Raw genomic sequence first — 14310 nt, 5'->3', positions numbered from 1 at the left:
ATACATACTCCCGAGAGGTCTAACACACTCTCCAAGGTTCCCGGTTCCATCTAGGTCCTCCTTGATTCGAGTACGGGTCCTCTTCTTTCAGTAGTACGGGCCCATACTACCTTCCACATCTACCTGTACTTTCCTCAAGGATTGCTTCGACTTCACCAAGTCCCTTTTACCGACACCCTTTCCACTGACCTCATCCTAGGCTTCCCTAGGGCACTCTCCAACCTACCCTCCGCCATCAGCTGCACCAGGAGTCCCCACTACTTCCCCCTAACTAACTTGCAGATACTGTTACATATCTGCTCCTTAGTTAGTCGAAAATGGCCAGGACCCCCATAGCAAAAAGCAAGCAGCATTCGTGCATTGGGTAACCAAACCAGGCATAACCTATACAGGCCATCCTACTACTGACTAAACAGTCCTAGCATACAGCTCATACAACAGGCATATAAGGCATCCTCCCTAGACCCTTAGCCCTAACTAGCATGCAATTCTCAGAATCATATATCAGGCACACAAGGCATCTTCCTAGATCCTTAGTCCTATTCTAGCATGCAGTTTCTGAATCAAAACCATATAGCATAACATAGCAAGTATGGGTATCTTGGGGAAAACTTACTTGAGCCCGGCCGGTCGCATGCATCACACACCTCGTCTTTCTTAAAATCCTTCCATTTAGATTTTAGAAAACCATTTTTCTTTGTAAAAATCTTTTAGTCCCTCGGTTTGAGTCCAGACACCCCCGAGGGTGTGTCTGAATCCCTCAAACCAGGGCTCTGATACCAACTTGTAACAGCCCAAAATTCAAGCCCAAAAATTTCATTTTTATTTAAATAACTCATAAAAACATCCATTAGAAAATACTGTGAAAACACTTCGTCTCATAAAACAATGTATCATGTCTGAAACCCAAGTCATAAACTAATAACATATCAGAGTACAATCCCAGAAAACTTCTATGCGGAAATCATGTGTGTGTGTGATGCGATGCTACGCCGCCGGCTCCTTCCCCTTAGACGAAGAGGTACCTGAAACCAAAACTGAAACCGTAAGCACAAAGCTTAGTGAGTTCCCCCATCATACCACATACCATACAATATCATCGGTATCTTTCAACCGATAATCTTCGTCGGTATCTTTCAACCGGTAATCATCATCGGTATCTTTCAACCGGTAATCGTCATCGGTATCTTTCAACCGGTAACCATCATCGGAATCTTTCAACCGGTAACTGGGGACTATTCCACCCCTACCACTAGCATACAATAACAAGATATAAGCATACAGTCAGGCATATCCGGGTACTAACCTACCCTTTGGTCCTAAGGACCACTGTCAGGGAAACTATCCCTATCATGCACGTAACATATCATACATATATAACTCATAACCAAACACATAACCAGACCAATATAATTATCACAAAGACAATCATCTTCTAAATACTCCTCATTGGTGGGCCGGCATTGTGGCCTTAGACCCACCCCTACTGGAAGGTAACTCACCTCGTACAAGAAGCTGCTGATAATCTGTGCGGGAAACCTCCGTCCGCTGCTGCTCCAGAAATTCTCCGGCTACAATCCCCACAAACACTCAGTTAGAAACAGATAACTATTCTTAGGGTAAAATGACTATTTTACCCCCAACCAAGTCCAAGTCAAAGTTAACCTCCAGTTGACCCGACTCGCCGAGTTGGGCCGTCAACTCGCCGAGTCCCTCACCCTTTACTCGTCCTCATCCATGACCCCACTCGTCGAGTTGGGCCGTCAACTCGACGAGTTCTTCTCTCATATGAACATCACATGAAAACTCATCCGACTCGCCGAGTTGATGAACAACTCGTCGAGTTCACCTTCATCTGATGAACCAGTTTTGTCCATGACTCGCCGAGTTGATGAACAACTCGTCGAGTTCATCTTCATCCTTAAGAAGATTGCCTTGGACTCGCCGAGTCTGTTCATGCACTCGCCAAGTCCCATGAATTCCAGAACCATAGCTTAGTCCAGAACGTTGGGTCACTCCCCGGGACTCCCTAAAACCTTTCCACACTCAGCTGGGTCCTTTTGACCCTCAACTGATATGGGACAGAACCCCAGGACTCGCCGAGTCCAAGAATGGACTCGTCGAGTTGGTCACATCCTCTCACTAAATCTTCGATTTCTGATGTACAACCCTTGATCAAAAGATAGATCTATGCTTCTACAATCGATCTAGCACGTAAAGTTACAACCTTTACATGCTTGCATGGGACTTTTAGCTCAAAAGGTCCTAAAACAAGCTCTTACAATGCATGGGGCCTTCTTTGAGTGCAAAAGCCACTCCTTTCTGCCTTGTAACCCCTCTAAGGACCTAGATCCGAAACATCAACCCCAAACCATGCTTGCAATCATGGTTGGTGACCAAAATGGCTTAGAAAAGCCCTAGAACTCCACAAAATGGGATCTATCAAAAGAACAAACAAGGTATAGACTTTATACCTTCTGTAGACTGCAAATGATGCTCAAAATCGGATCCTTCTAGCCTCCTCTTGATCCTTCAAGCTTTTCCTTCCTTCCTTGGGTCACAAAAGCACCAAAATCACTCCAAATGCCTTAGATTGCTTCAATAACGGCTAGGGTTTCAATGAGAGGTGTTTGGGAGCATAAAGGGGCGATGGAGGCTGCATAAGGTCGTTTAAATAGGGTGCAAACCCTTGGATTAGGGTTTTTGTCCAGACAGCGTCTACTCGCCGAGTCCGGGACCCGACTCGTCGAGTCCATCACTTAAATCTCGCGTTCCGTCCCGCTTCTACTCGGCGAGTTGGTCCTTCAACTCGCCGAGTCCAAGGCCAAAAGTGCAAAAATATTTAAAGAATTAATAAAAGAATACGTACCAAGAACCATGTGCTACACATTATGACCATCATTACAACTCTGTCCAATCACATTTCACTAAGGAGGTTGGATGTTATAGCAAAAAAATTAATCACAATATCTTTCTATTTCTTGCATTTACCCAAACTTAAAAGGGTTAGGTTTGAGCTAAATGCAAGAAATAACAATGTAGTTTCACTAAATTATTTATTAAGCATTCTACTTTTAACTCTTCGTATCATGACATATTACCTCGAAATCCGCTACTAAAAGATTAAGTGATAAAAACATATATAATTGTGCAAGACCAATGATACATCCTTAATCCTCCACCATGATTGATAGATAAAAACAAACACTTTATGTAATTTGATAAGTTACTACTGATTTATAAAAACTAATTGACAGAAAAAGAAAAAAAATATTAATTTAACAAATAGAGCATGTCTGTAACACAAGATTCAATTGTTTAATTTAATCATATACGTCAAATAAATCATCTATGTATCTTGAATAGACACATTTTAAACTTAATTAATTAAAATCACAAACTTCCATTTCTAGGATTTATAACAATATACTTCCAAATTCATGAAAATGCTTGTTATTATCACTTTATACACTTAGAATAATGTAATTATCACTTTCAATTACTATTACACATGATAATTTCACTACAAACATCTTTTAACACAATTAGGGTTTCAAAACCCCAAATTCGTTTCTGCAATAAATCATAAATTGATTAACACATAGGATTTATTTTGATTCTAGAAGTGATAGATGATACCTTGTTAACCCTTTCTTAATCTCTTCTTGTTCAACCTTTACAACATAGCCAAAATCGCCCTTCTTTCGTGTTTTACAGCTCTGGAACGCAACATGAGAAAATTTAGAGCTGAAAGGAACTTTCGTTCCTTTTATCAGGTTTGAAGTTACCATGTCGCCACGTCGTAGTGATATACTTGCCACGTTGTGGAGTCATTAGCTCTCCACATTGTTGTATTCCAATTACTCGTGACACTTTTGTTTTGTCATCAAAAGTTTTGTCACGTAACAACATAACACTATACTTTCTCACGTCGTGGTATATCCTCACCACATCGTGGCAAACACACAATATATTGACCTCGCTATTCACCTTACGTCAACCAGATTATCGTAGGGCCACCTCGTGGCAACACCATTACCACGTCGTGGTTAGTGGAATTTATCAATTCTTCAAAATTTTCCTATTTTAACCTTATCCACCATATCTCACTCTCATTGAATTAACTCATTTCCATGAAGAACTTATTTACACTTCAGTATCGTATCACTCATTTATCATACCTTTAGAAATGTATTTCAAAGTTATAATTTACTCAAAATGACCAAAATATCCTTTTTGGCCTAAACATTTCTATTACAAAGTTACCTTTAACACATTCACATACAATATTTTACACTATTACTTAGTCATAAATTATAGTTTACTCTAACAAAACAAGTGTCACAATAACGTTAATGTTTAACCACTTCATCTACAAGGAACACATTAAAAGTTTACATACTATCTTCTTTTTTTTGAATAAAACGAATTAAGATGTTTTAGTCATTGAAAATACTATTATAATAACAATTATTTAATTCATCATGGTAAATTCGTAAAATTTAATGTCGTTAGGTCCCGATCAACAAAATTCTCATGGTTGTCCAAGCTGTATAGGTTGAACAATAATCCAACATGTTTATAATGATATTTTTATCCATAGTTTCATCATCATATTGGACTTTTGAAGGTCTTGTCTTCAATTTTAAAATAACTTCTATGCTTTTGGACTTTTGAAGACGTTGTCCTAAATTTGAAAAAATCTTCTATGTTTTTATGTTGTTATGTATGAAAAAAAAAATTATAATATTTTTAAAACATGTGTTGGAACTGCATTAACTTTTCGTTTTCTATTAAGAATAAACTTAATTTTGTTTTGGTTGTAGAGACAAAATTAAATTTCATGTGTTCTCAACTATCTAAATTTTCCGTTCATTTCAACTATATTCTATTGAAAATATTGTTTCACTCGTGATTAGTTACTTTATCTTAAGACATTTCCGGTGAAGACCTTTTTTTTATAGCTTATTACTATTATTTTTTTAATTATTCAATGTCACTGGAGCATATATTTTTATTTTTTTTATTGACCATTATTCTCTCTCTCTCTATATATATATATATATATATATATATATATATATATATATATATATATATATATATATATATATATATATATATATATATATATATATATATATATATATATATATATATATATATGTGTGTGTGTGTATTAAGTTGTCAATATACGTTTATTACTATTAAAAGATGACGCGTGTTTAAAAAAATATTAATTAAATGAGAGGTATTTTATAAAACATTTTATATAGATAATGATAAATTAGTTAAAGAAAATTAAAATCATTCAAAGAGTATATATATATATATATATATATATATATATATATATATATATATATATATATATATATATATATATATATATATTAGCGTGTGTCTAGATTTAGAGTCAGGTTTTTAGTGGCGATCATATTCATCTGAATATTGGAGGCATCAAATTGTATTCTTCTTCTAAGATCAGTCAAAACTTATCGTGTTATTTATGTTATTGTGTTATTAGTTCGTCCCGTATTACAATAATACAAATTGTCATTATTTTCTTGTTTAGTAACTTTTTTTTTCTTATTCTTTCATAATTTATTGAATGTATCTTCTCTTTATATCTTTCTTTTGTTATATTTTTTTTTGTGGAATGACAAGTATAAAATTAAAAATAAAAGAGAGCTAGCAAGGAACTAGCAATAGTATAAAACAAGTTACATTGACAAAGAAGCAATATGATTCCTACACCAATCATCCCAACTTAAATTACTCTTGCTAAACCAGTTCTTGATATATTTAATTAGAAAGATTGAAGATCATCAATTTCTTTTTCTTAGTAAGAATAGACCTTGTCGAAAACCCAAGAATTATGTGTGATCCACAACACCCAAAATGACAAATTTAACTTTAAACATTTGTTGGAAGATGCACACAATAACTTCTTTTGTTATATGCATTTACATTTTCAAAGTTAGTTGATATGAACTTAAATTTGAAACAAGGCCATATTTAATATTGTTAAAAAAAAATTACAATGCCAAAACTACATGAGTTTTAAAGGTGTTTTTCGATTTTGATGAGATAAAATAATAATAATAATAATAATAATAATAATAATAATTATTATTATTATTATTATTATAAGCTTTGTCTTAGTTATTTACTTTGTACAGTTAGATTTGTTCAATATTAATAATCCGATTTATCTGTATTTTACTTTAATTAAGCATTAATATCAAAGTGATATATTTGATTAACCTGCTAAACTTATAATCTAGTTTATTTATCCACCACCGCTGATCATTGTCCATTGAATATTCAAATACTCAAAAGAGAAATGGGATAAATTTGTATGACAAAGTATTATCTATATATTATATAAATATATATTTTGTATAATAAAATAAAATTAATGAGGTAACAATTATCAGCGGAAGGAAACCATAATCGCTAATTTCTGCCCTAACTTGCAATTTTTGTGTATGGTGCAGATGTGTTCGTGCTCGTGTTCGTAAGGTTAAATCTAGCGAGATTGGTGGTCTGGTGTGAGATTGGGTTCTCAGCATCACATTTGAGATATGCCTCCCTCGTCACTTCTGCGACGTCGTTGTTAGAAAGCTCGCCGGTGAAATTAAAGATGAGCACGTCATGAGGTTTGAAGATATGGTGATTTGACCACTTATCATAGAATTTGTGATTTTGTGGCACACCCCAACCGAAGGGACCACCCACCATGAAAATCCATGGATGCAACCACCATGCATGTCATAAGCACAACCAAACTTGACTTTACCTTCCTCATTTTATTTTCCGATCTACAAAAACCTTTTCTATGCCATTTGAGAATAAATTTGGGAATATTTATAGGAAAATATAGTTGATGGTATTTATTGCAGAGATTAATGGTAACTAATTTTAAGTATTCATAGTTTGACTTTCATTGGGTTTTGTAGTTGGAATTATTTATTGCATGATAATGATTTGGTTTCAATTTTTTCCGTTCAGATCTACTCTAATAAATAAATATATTTTTTTGTCACATGTCACATTCTTATTCATTTTGTCACATAATATTTTATGGTTTTTCTATTTTATTAAATTCCACAGTATTCAAATGTAATAATTACAATAAATGTAATAATAAATGAATAGTAATTTCATTAATGAATTTTTCTTTTAATTTCAAATGTAACGTCCCAAAAATTACGAGGTAAAAATTTCATTTTTAAACTTGATCAAAACACTAATTATCTTTTAGTCAAACATTCATTACCCTTTTTCTAATTATTCAAAAGTATTTCATGAGAAAACAATTATCAAAGTACAATCCCAAAATCATCATAATGTGGAAACATGGGTGGATGCGCTGCGATCAAGTCGGGCCTTTCCCTTTCGAACCGGAAGTACCTGAAAACATAACCATAAAACCGTAAGCACAAAGCTTAGTGAGTTCATCAAAATACAACATACCGTACATATCAAACATATAGTGCGCCCCGCTCATCATCGGGCCTCACCTAACATCGATCCCCCTCGGTATATAGATCTGTCAGTCATCAGGCCCCGCCTAGCATCGGCCCCGCCCGGTATACATATAATCATACAACACATGCGATAATCACAAAGATAATAGCATACAGAGTAGTCATCGGGCCCCGCTCGACATCGGGCCTTGCCTGGTAAACATACAAGCATATAACACATGCAAGAGGCACACATACATCTAGTACCCTAACATAATAAACCATGGGCCGGTATTGGTGTTTTCGAGCAGCTAAACACAATGAGGAAACTCACCTCACATTGCTGAATATCACCGATAATAGCTCGAACTACCGATCCGGAAATCCCTACGTTAACATCATCAAAATAATGCCAAATAAATAATTGGTTCTCAACCCAAAGGTGGAAACCTAGTTCGATTTTCCAATACTCAGGAAAAAGTCCAATTTACCCTTTCCCCACTTGACCCAAAAATCCGAAGTCCAAACTAATAACAACAAAATCCCAATATGGCCCAATCTTCCAAATTAGGCCCCAAACCCATCATGGGCCTAAGTCCTAAGGAGCCCAATATACTAGCAAAAGCCCAAAATAAGAAGTCTAATGGCCCAACAAGGCCCAGTCTTCAAAAGTCCAAGCATGGCCCAATAGCGAGAATCGCCAAGCCTAAAAGCCCATCTACTGAGTACGCGAGGCGTACTAAGCTCGTACGCTTAGCGTACTCCCTCCGGGGCCAGTACGCACAACGTACTAACTGGGTACACCCAACATACTCCCCAGATCACCAAACCACTTCATTAAGCACTTATCCGATTAAGACCTTAAGCCAAACTCTCCAGTCTTATTCTAAAGGGTAACTTATCACGCAAAGTTGGAAACTTTACACTCATACATGGCTTAAAGGGACTCAAAAGCTCAAAAAGAGCTTAATAAAGGTCTTAATGCTTGCATGGACCAATATCTTCCATAAAGTTGACATTTTTATGAACATGGGGACTAATTGGAGCCAAGATCAAGCATCCATAGCTTCTGGAGTAGATCAAAAGCTCACCTTTAACTCAAAAGTCTCGAAAAGTGCATAAAATACACCATAACTTGATCTAACACCAAAGACCATCAAGGTGAGAGCTTTTTACCTCAAAATGCTTGCAAAAGAGAAGAAGATCCTGGATCTACAAGCTCAAGCTATCCCCTCAAGTGCTCATCATCGTCATCATCTTCTTCTTCTTCTTCTTCTTTTTCTTTTTCTTCTTCTTCTTCTCCTTCTTCTTCTTCTTCACAATCCACCAACAAACACTCTTTCAAGCTCAAAACACACCAAATCAGTCTAGGGTTTCGATTTCAAGGTAATGGGAGATGGAGGCTGGTCTAAAATGTCCAAAAGATGATATTAATAATGCTTAAATATGGTGCAAACCCTAAAAATTAAGGTTTTCATCTGGCTGGAGTACGCCCCGCGTACTCCCAGTACACCCAACGTACTCCATGAAGTGTCGCAATCCCTTCTACCTGGTACGTCCAACGTACTCCCTTGTACACACTGCGTACACAGCTTAGCCTTTTAAACCATCAACCTCCGGAGGTCATAACTTCTTCGTTCTAAGTCCGATTTCGACGATCCTTATATCAACGGAAAGGTAACAAAAATCTCTACACTTCTATCAACTCATCCTTGACTTAAAACTTCCCGAACTAAAATCCAAAACTTATAAAAAGCCCGAACTGACACTTTACCGATATACCCCTTTTCTCCAGAACACAAACCGAACCCTTTGATCATCTAGATTACATTACCCACACCCAAATGGGTCTAAATCTCTCTTCCCCAAAGGCCCTAAGCCTTGTGATAACTGATCTTCGGGCCACAACCCCGAATTAGGAAACAATTTGGAATAGGGTGTTACATCAAAATTCCTAAATTAAAACCTCATTAGTTTTTTTTATCTAAATTATTTGTTTAAATTTAAAATAGAAAAAAATACTTCAATTTTATTTAATATTTTTTCTCACTTTTCTTATAAATTCAAGCTTTTCAAATGTTTAGACCTTCATATTTAACTTTTCTTTTAAATAAATCGATGTGATACACGGGTATTACAACTAATTTAACCAATAAAGTTACATTAAGTGTTTAAAAGTACCACATCAACGAAGATCACACCATCCTTGCTAAATCAAGAAATAAGATGTAACACCTGACAATCAATACAAAAATACACCAAAAAATTCCGTATTTTTTAATTTATATGTAACGTCCCAAATTCCAGAATAAAATTTTCATTTTTAAAATAGAATAAACACCTATTTTTATAAAAATCTTGGCTAAATGGGGTTCAATTGTTCATTTGGACGACAATATTGGAGAAGATGTGTACAAATCACGTGTTTGTATTCTCACCTCGTGTCTTGATATAATTTCTGAAGTCATCAAAGTTAGTGTTGATTTAGAAGTGTTTCCTATTCTTATTAAAGAAGCTCCAGGTTCGAATCCTTCTTTCACATGGGATTCTAATAATAATTACCAAGGAGGTGCTGAGGCTTTTGACCAATTTGAACAAGAGGGTAGTAATGATTCCATAGTTGGCAACTAAGAAGCTTCACAAGACCCTTTTCGAATTTATGATGCATTGGAAAAGCTGGATAATGAGGAAAAGTTGCATAAATCTCCCAATATGCCCAAGTCGTCTTCTCAGGGGCAATTTTGGAATTTACCTTCAGAAATTGACAAAAATGTGTTGCCATCTTCTCCTCCTGTTATCGTTTCTGTCCCAGTTCCAGCTCCCTCTTTCCATTCGATTCCTGATGGCTGTGTGCAACCCTTGCCGCGTCTTACAGTTCCAGCGACAGCAACCAATGATGCAACTGATTTGGCAGCAACATTGTTGGCTTCTTCAGCGGTTCCAGATGATGTTTTGACAGCTACACCTTTAGATGCGCCTACTCCTCTTGATAATCTATGTAATAAAAAAGAAAATTCAGGGACAAATAAGATTGCTAACAGTGAAGTTGCTCCTTCTAAGGCTCGGGTTCACAATAATATTCTTGGTTTTTCTGGGGGTTTTGGACGGGTATCGGGTATTAATCTTTCTGAAGAAGATCTCTCTCATCCTCCGGGTTTTTCAAATCAGGGTTTTACTGTTTTGGGGGATAATCAAAGTGTCTCAAAGGGTGTTACTAATAATAATTCATTTTTAAATGAATTACAAAAAAAACTATTGAAATGGGAGAATCGTTGGGGTACAATATGGAAGGTTGCTTGGATCGTGTTAGAGAAATCTTAAAAGGGCACGTTGAGTGGCAATTTCCTAAATGAATTGTCTCTCGATAAATATTCAAGGGGGGGCTCGTTAGATAAGAAGAGTTGGATCTGAAAATTATGTGTTCGCTACAAAGTTAATTTTTTGGCAATTCAAGAAAATAAGATGGATTGTGTTGACTTGGGTACGGTTAGATTGTTGTGGGGTGATTCTTCCTTTATGCATGCTTTTTCTCCTTCTCGTGGAGCTTCTGGTGGTATTATTGCTATATGGGACCTAGATTCTATTTCCTAAACGCGGGTTTCGATTCATGATTGGTTTGTGGCTATTCAGGCGGTTTGGGTTCGTTCGAGCCTAGAAGTGCTTTTTATTGTTGTGCAATCCCCTCAAGGATTAAACAATAAAATACTTCTTTGGGATGAAATTTATAATATTGTTTCTAGGTTCTCGGGAGAATGTATTGTTATGGGTGATTTTAATGAAGTTAGAGATGATTCAGAGAGATTAATTTTAATCTACCTTTATCAAGAGTCTTGAATGATTTTATCGAGTCTCTTGATCTTGTGGATATTCTAATGGGTGGTCCTCGTTTCACTTGGAGTGACAAATGGGGCTCCAAATTCAGCAAACTTAACAGATTTTTGGTTACATAGGGGTTGTTGGACTCTTTTCCTCATCTTTCGGGTCTTGTTTTGGAAAAGAATGACCATGATCATCGTCCTATCCTTCTGTTGGAGCACCGGGTTGATTATGGTCCGACACCTTTGTTGGATTAATGTCTAAGTCCATAACTATATTTGGTATGTACTTGACCCGACCCGGCATGGTCCATTTGGGTTGCACTTCACCGGCACAATTTATATGGATAGTCTTTTGAGAATAGTATATTTATGATTTATATTAATATATTATAAGTTCTAATATATTAATATGGAATCATATTATTTAATTAGTATTGATCAAGAATTAATTTAGAATTAATTAAGTGATCAAAAAGAACTAATTAAATATGGACTCTTATATATATGGAATGGGCCAAGTTCATTTAGGTTGGGCTAAGCTTTCATGGATGGTCCATGGAGCTTTTAACCCATGGATCCTATGTAAATGAAAGGTCATGGGTATTAGGGTTTACATGGATATAACCCTAATCCTCCATAATATATAAAGGGGTCCTTGGCTCACAAAATTGGCACAAGTGTGTGAAAATAAGAGTGGGCCGATTTTAGTGTGCATACATATTCTCTCAAGTTCTTCCAAGGTGTTTTGGTGATTTGTGATTCCATTTGAGGCTTCCACACTATTGGGGCTAAGCTCTTAAAGCTTGAAGACATCAAGCTACATCAAAAGGTATGTCATCTAACTAGAACTTTGTAGTATAGGTGCTTCATAATATGCTAGTTAGGATGAAACCTTGGAATAGTTAATATTTGCATGTATAATAGAGAAAACATAGATCCAAGGTTTATAGGGTTGCATGTACACCATAAGAGTGTTAGAATGCTCAAAACCCAACAGTGGTATCAGAGCCATGGGTTGTTTTCTGTTATATTGATGCAAATGTTTTATTTTCAAGTTGGAAAAAAAAAGAAAAAAAAACATGACGTTTGTCAAATTTTAAGATAATTACTTGTTTTGTGAAAAACGAATTATTTGTAAAATTTGAATCATTTGTTATATGAGTGAAATTAGGTCACATTTAGTAAAAGATAAAATGATATGATTATTTTATTAGTTTTAAAAGTTTGATCTAAATGTTTTAAGGAGTTACATATTTTGTCATAAAATTTTGGAGCTCAAAAGTTTTTTTTTAAAAGTTGTGATCTTAAGGGTTTTTGAAACTTCCATAAGTTATGGATATGAAAGTTTTTTTTTAAAAAAAAATAAATTTGTTTCAAAGTTTTTATGGAGTTACAAAATTTGGTGTTAATGCTTTAAAGAATTCCATAATTTGTTCTTAAGTTATGGAACATGGAAAGTTTCATCATAAAACACCATTAATTCCATAAGTTATGGAATCCAAGAATTATAAAACTTGCCCTCAAGTTTTGGAATTTGAGAAAAGTTTTTTTATGAAAAAAAAGAATTGAATTCTAAAACTCTTGGGTTCATAACTTAAACAATTAATTAAATGGTTTTAATTTTGAGTTTAATAATTGGAATTATGATGTTTTGTTGAATAGTTCAAATTAACTCTTATGGACTTTATTAATAGTTAATTAAAGCGTTTAATTAAAAGAGTATTATTAATCCATAAATATATGGTTTGAGTTTAATTAAATTAAAAGTCTAGTTTAATTAATAGATTAAACCACCAAGTATTTTAAATGTCTAAAATACACCCTTATACTATTATAATATTAAAAGTTTAATATATTATATGTATAAGAGCAAGTCGTCTTACCATTAGTAGGCCTCATTCACGAAGCCGGTCTATAAGGGGGGTATAAGGTTACTGCCTATAAAATGGCAGTTTAATGGGTGTCCACTCTCACTCACCGCTTCCTTGACCGGTGGAGGGTCGTTAGCCGAACAGGTAGGACAAAGACTATAATTCTCCCGTCATTATAAGTATAATGATAAATACTAAGTAACTAAACACTTATAAATTCCCAATCTTAGTTACTTAGGAAAATGTGAATAAGGTGCTAATCCATGAAATTACACTTTGCACTTTGTTTAAGCTGTTAGTGGAGCGTGTGTGGTTAACCGGCACACTAACCTGGACTTAACAAGGTAGGCAAAGGGTAACTTAATGTTTATCATAGTATCGTTGGAGTGTGTGTGGTTAACCGGCACATCGATTCAGGGGTAAATATTAAGGGTACCAAGTATATTTGCATGGTTACTTCACACCTTGTTTTATGATCCTCGGCATCCCAGTCACAAAACCTGAAGGGCACACTCGAGATTGAAACATGTCATTGAAAAGTTCAATGAATCTCAAAAGAATCTAGGAGTTTCAAAACCAATTAAAACCTAATAATACATTTCGTTTATCTTGGGGGAAATTGGTGAATCGTCATTCACCTACCTTCAAATATTTTATAGCTTGGATTACGGCATCCCTCTTCCAAGTTATAAAATAGTTTGTTGGGTCCTAGCCTTTATATCATATTGGGTGTTATATTAAGGACTTAAATCAACTTTACGTGAATTTCTCCCATTGTTGATGTCTGGTTTAGACAACAATGATCTTCCCAAACCAAGCTTTCCTAATGAATATGACTTCCCGAGTTTGGCTTATGGAAGTTATACTTCTCTTCCTCCACCTCCTCCAATTATTCTCCTTAACCCACAAGTTCAAGGTCACTCAAGCCCTAATGGCAAGCAAGGTCTATGTGTGATCACATCTTAGAGATGAAGTCACATATTGACAAGCCGAGAGAGTTGGGTGTCAAAGTCTTGAGAAAGTTGGATGTTCAATCACTTTCTAAGTCACATAGTGAGTTCCTTTGGGACTACTATGAAACAGACTATGACATGAACCTTAATGATCATATCTATTTGCTTGGTGCTGCTGAATCAGCAATGATTTGGA

Source organism: Lactuca virosa, chromosome 8 (genome assembly GCF_052849685.1).
Source record: "Lactuca virosa cultivar CGN04683 chromosome 8, Lactuca_virosa_CGN04683_v6, whole genome shotgun sequence".
NCBI classification, from domain to species: Eukaryota; Viridiplantae; Streptophyta; class Magnoliopsida; order Asterales; family Asteraceae; genus Lactuca; species Lactuca virosa.
The sequence above is the reverse complement of the archived record's forward strand: the minus strand, read 5'-3'. Positions refer to the sequence as shown.